Raw genomic sequence first — 6,000 nt, 5'->3', positions numbered from 1 at the left:
AATATACCATGGTAGGCTAGACACCTTTTCATGTTAGCATGTGTGATCTTCATGTATATTTTATCATGCTAGCTTTGTAATATATTTTGGTGGATGATCCACATGAATATCATGCCATGCTTTATCTTAGTCTTTGTATTGGGTATGGCATATTGTTCATTTGGTATCATTTTAGCTTGGTATCTTTGTATAATCCTTTGCACCTTGTTGACATGTTTGCTTGCCCAATCTTTAATTCATAAATGTAGAATCATGTTGCAATACTTTAATTCATCTCATTGGTATCATCATTGCATTGTGTGACATGAATTGAGCTTTATCTTGCTTTTGGGCTTGCCTTGTCTTTGGATTGCATTTTCTCTTCTTTTTGATTGGAGTTAGAGATTTTTTTTTGCCCCTTATTTTTCTAACTTTTCTTTGCTAGGTGTCTTTGGTTGATGTGGAGTTCAGCTTCATTCGAGGGGGAGTTTAGACCAAGACTTTCTTTGGTTTTTGATATCCGCTTTTGATATTTTAATTGGTATCACATTTGATCTTTCAATTGGATTTCATTTTCTTCAAGTGATATCAATTTTTGATCCTTCAATTGGTATCTTTTATATGGTACTCAATTGGGATCCTTGGCGGTTCTTCTTTCGCCACGGAGCTTTTCCTAGATTGATTTGACCCCTCTTGAGCTTTCTTGATTTGAGTCGAACCCCGTCTCTTTTAACATCGCATTGCATTTGTATCATATTGCACCTTGTACACTTTGCACTAGATGAGCTTCTCCTATGTATCCTTAGCATTTCCTTATGCTATTTGTGAGCTAGTGCATTGGTTGGTGATTATGTAGCAATGTGCAGCATATGCTCTTGATGATATTGTCATATAACCATGTTGAGCTAAATGCTTTTGTGAATCAAATGTTAATCTTGAATAATGAATTCTGAAATGCTTATCACCCATGACTAGCTACCTATTTATGCATTGCTCTTGCTTGAATGCTAGCTCCATATTTAGCTTCTACTTGGAATTCATGTTCTTTTCAATTGGATCGAAGATCTAGGAATCATTGCAAATGTTTAGCCCATGATGCATTCCTTGGGGAAGCATGGCTTCTTTGTGCCGCAAAGGCACTTCATGTAACTTGTTTAATGTGTATGATGAAAAATGATGATAGAAAATAATTCAGTAATTCACCAAGTTATTGTGCTTAATGGTAATATCCTTGCTTGCTTAGTTGTTACATGATGTCTACCAAAAGAAGTAGGCAGATGGTTTCAACAAGCCTTGACATGACTTGTGATGCATATCTGGGTATTTGCAATGATCTTTTGTTGAGAATGTATCTTCCTTGTATGAGTTTTGATGGCCTTGTTTAGTTCTTGCTTGAGTGATTCATGACTAGGTGCTTGCTCATGTGGTGATACTTTTATAAACTGCAAAACTTGTCAACTTGCTTCGTCTTTTGCTTGTATCATAATATCCTCTTGATGGCGATGCAATTGCTCTTTATGATCTACCTTGCATTATCTCACTTTTAGTCTTTGTAAGTGCTTTGTGATATATTTGAGAAGCTTGGTAGGTTCTGCATCTCCTTACATATATTTTGTGCTCCCATGTGTATCTTGATGTTTATATTTAAGGGGGAGTCTTGCATTTAAGTGGGAGTTTTGCATTTAAGGGGGAGCATGCATTCTTTTGCTCTTGTGCATGCATTTCATTGTGGCATATTTTTAGGGGGAGTGCATGTGTTTAAGGGGAGCCTGTGAGCTTTGTGTGCTCTTTTGCTATGTTGCTTGTGTTTAGTGGCAGCTTCTAAGCTTTGTGCTAGTTTTGTGCTCTCTTTTGCTCTTTTGGCCGGTTGTGTTGAGTTTTTACCTCGTCTTGCGGAATCAGCATTTGGTTTGAGCTTTTGATCGTCACATGATTGGTGTTGAGCCCTTTCTACCTCTTCTTGAGGGATCATGTGCTCTTTGTCTCGGTTGTGTCGAGCCGTTGCCCGTGTCCTTGGGGACCAAGACTTTTCGAAGTTGATTTGGCCTTTGTGATGATTCTCATGCCAAGTGACTCCAATCTTTGCCTTTACATGGCTTTCAAGCACTTTGATGAGAGTTTTGCCTAATTGGTTTCACAACTTGGCTTTTACAACTCTTCTCATCTTGAGTGACTTTGATCTTAGCTTTTACTTGGCTTTTAATAACTTGGATGAGATTTTCGGCTTTTGCCTCTCAAACCATTTCGTTGTGCTTGAATGTTGTCAACACACTCATCAAGGGGGAGATTGAGAAAATCAAGTTGATATGAATCTTGATTTTATAGTGATGAGCATTTGACAAATGTTGAAATGGCTTTGATAAAGTTTTAGGATTCATGAAGCTCTTGTGTCTTTCGCTTGACTCTTTGGTTGTCTTGTGGGATTCATCAAAGGGGAGATTGAAAAATGGTTTTGATGCAACATAGAGTTTTTGTTTGGATCTTGCAGGATCCTTTTCTCATATCACGTTGCCATGTGTTTGCTTTACTTGGCTTTTGGGCACTTGAATGAGTTCTCTTTTGCTTTCAAATCATCTTTTGTCAATGCACTTATAAGGGGAAGATTGAGAGACCAAGTTGAGAAGTGCCTTGGTCTATTTGTGATGAGTGATTGACTAGATGATTTGAAGCTTTACCGGTTGAGTCCATATTCCATATATGCTTGATTATGCTAACGGCTAACCGGAGCTATGTGTTGTGTGAGTTGTGTTGTGGTATTTGAGTATACCGTATGTTGTGTGTTGTGTCTCTTGGCTTGTGATGTGCAGGTGTAGGATGCGATGTGGCGGTCGACGGCATGAGGTGAAGGTCAAGCGCGAAAGGTTCATGCCGATGTACTAGGGCTGTGAAGGGTGGATACGAGTAAGCTTCGACTGAGGGACCCGAGGAGTCCGGGCGGAGTCATGGGCGATCCACATGGTGCACGGAAGAGCAAGAGTACATGGACGGGATGGAGACAGCGTCGGTCGAGTCAAGCAGGATGGAGGCGAGTCGAGTTGGCGGTCTGGAAGCCAGGAGTGAAAGACTTGGAGGCGTCAAAGGCTTGGCGGAGGCTGGACACGCGTCGGCATTGGTGAGTCACACCTTGCGAGGCGTGCAAGAGGGTTTGATCGGTTTGACCTCAAAACCGGGGGTGAGTCACGCTAGGAGGGTGTGCAGAGGGTTTGACTGGTTTGACCTCAAAATTGAGGGTGAGTCACGCCAGGTGGGTGTGCAGAGGGATTGGGTGGTTTGGGCCTCAAAACCACCACGGAGGCAGGTTTGCCGGTTTGGGCCTCAAAACCGGGGGCGAGTTCGGTGCGGCCAGATGACGTCGAGTCGGAGGACACGTGGCACCATCGCGAAGCTTGCGTCGAGATGAAGCTAAGTCGTGAAGGCGTCGGGTCCGTCCGATGTACGAGGAAAACGTTGGACAATTTTACCCCTAGAGGTATTTGGGTTGTATGCTTAATGTAAGGGCATTTTTGACATTTGCCAAATGTCTATATATATGAGGAGAGGTTGTTGGGGCAGCTATCTCTAGGGCTAGTAGGTGGTAGTCTACTCATTTGTTTGTGAGAGGCTTTGGGAGAGAGGTGAGGCGAGAGAGGAGAGGATCTTTGTTTGATCTTTTCGCCATCCTAGCTTTGATTGTGCTAAGGAGTGGCTTGTAACCGGACATGGTGAAGTAATCCAAAGATCTATTTCGTGCCATCTTGTTCCATCCCATTTGGATTTGCAATTTCCGTTTGTGTTCTTCGCGTTCTTATTTTCTCCCTTTTCTTCCCTCTCACATTTTTGGTCGATTCGTATTTTGTGGAGAGTTTTGAGTCAATCCGGTTGTTTGGAAATGAACTAGGACATGAGTTGAACCTTTTCACTGAAGGGATTTGATTGGAACCTCACGAGTTCATAGATCGGGTCGATTCAAGTTCTAGGGTTGAAAAAGCGGTGTTCTTCACAAGAATGTTAATTCCCTTTGTTTTGCTAATCTTTTTGAGGATATATTTTGGGAATATGTTTGTTATGTTGTTGGGAGCTATGGTTAAAATTTCGTGATTTTTGGAGGTCGTTTGATTGAGTTTCGGATTTTTCTTCCATCTTCACGCAGGCTAAAATCTGGGATTTCGAAATATCCCGGACCTAATTCCGGAAATTTCCGGACCTCCGGAAACTTTCGGAGATTGCTTCAGAAAATTCCGCACATCCGGAATTTTCTGAAGGTTCCTCCGGATTTTTCCGCACAGAGGTGATAGTTTTCAAAGTTACTCTTCCGGAGCTTGTTTGGAGCCTTTCTTGCTTCCGCTACTCTCAAATTGGGTTCGTAGCATCATTCCTAGGTCATTAGCTTGTGCATAGCTAAGTGGACTTGATTTTGCTAGAAAAGAGGCTTGTGGGTTTTTAGCCGAAGTTGTTGAAGAAAATTTGAATCGGCTCCCATTCACCCCCCTCTGGTCGCCTTTCCGGTCCTTCATATGTACTCTTTTAAAATGAGGTTCACAAACAACCTCAGTTTGCACTAAAAGAGGAGTACCACCTATAGCTTCGAAAATATCTTTGAGCCATCTAAAACGGTCGATAAGCTACATTGTATGTAAGTAAATTTATAAATTATTCATGGGTAGTAATAAAATCAATTACAAGAAGAAAATAATATCATTATGTTGGGAACTGATCCTTTGCTTCGATCGCCTTGTGGCAAGTCAAAGACGGCATTAGTGAAGTGAAATCGTGGACGACGAGACGACGATTGCTCCTCGGAGATGTAAGTTCCCCTACCACCTCCACGGCTGCCACCGCCACGACGGCCGCCTCCAAGGCCGCCACCACCATGGGGAAAAGAACTTTCACTTGCCATAGTTAGCCTAAACTATCCAAATAATATTGTAACAAGGTAGATTATTCCACAAACATCAACTTCAATGCACGAAATGCTTAGAATAAAAGATTGTCCAAAATAATACAAGAAATTTACAATTGTTGGTATAGATCTCATGTACATTGTTATAACTAATCATAACATATTTATTATCATATTGCAATTGCATGGATTAAAAATGAAAAAAGGTAACAATTTTTAATTCCTACCACAATCCCTATCCTATAAAAAAACATAATCTGATATGCATCAGATTTAATAATCCAATACATTTTTAAGGTTTGTCTAGTCAATGTTTACCAATTTCCTTAAAGAATTAACTTGAAAAAAGAAAAAAAACAATTGGCTTGGGAGAAGGCAGTGCGGCAGGGAGGCGGTGCCCCGACGGCGCGTCGGGAGAAGGTGCCCCGGAGGCGCGTCGGGAGGATGGCGGCGCTTAGGGAGGAGGCGGCGCTTGTGGAGGAGGATGGCGAGCGGGAAGGAGGTGATGCTCGAGGAGGAGGCTCCAGCAGCATCCCCGCGTGGAGGAGGCGCGGCGGGCAAGATCTGGAGGTGGCCCGGTGGTGCTATCCAGCCGCGGTGGAGTAAGGCAGCCTGACGACCTGTGAAGGATCAGTTTGTTAGGACTTAGAAATTTTCAAGGCCTTCCCGTGCTTTATAGTGGATTATCAGTGCTAGCGGGCTGCATTAGTGCCCACCATCATAGACCCTTTGTGCTGGCAGGCGCCCGCCAGCACAACTCCTCGCCATATATAGGTGCGATTAGGCCTAAAATTTTCCAAGTCCTGGCCCGAATGTTTCACGATGCCGTCAGGCTGCCAAATTTTCATGCTGGAACCACCAAGAACTGCCTCCTCCTCCCCGACGCTATCGCGCCTCCTGGAGCGCCACCGCGGCCCCCTCCCCGTGCGCCACCATGGCCCTCCTCCACTAGCCCCACTGCAGCCCCCTCCGCGATGCTGCCATGCGCCTCCCAGTGCGTTACCGTGGCCCTCCTACCACACCTCCCTGACGCTGCCCCCTCCTCCCCGAGCGTCGCTGCAGCCTCCTCCCGGCCACCACGGCCCTCGCGCCTCCCCATCCCCGACCGCCTTCGTCACGCCTCCCCGACACCCTCAGTCGCG

The sequence above is a fragment of the Setaria italica genome, chromosome I, assembly GCF_000263155.2.
Source record: "Setaria italica strain Yugu1 chromosome I, Setaria_italica_v2.0, whole genome shotgun sequence".
In the NCBI taxonomy this organism is placed as follows: domain Eukaryota; kingdom Viridiplantae; phylum Streptophyta; class Magnoliopsida; order Poales; family Poaceae; genus Setaria; species Setaria italica.
Note: the sequence above shows the minus strand (reverse complement) of the source record.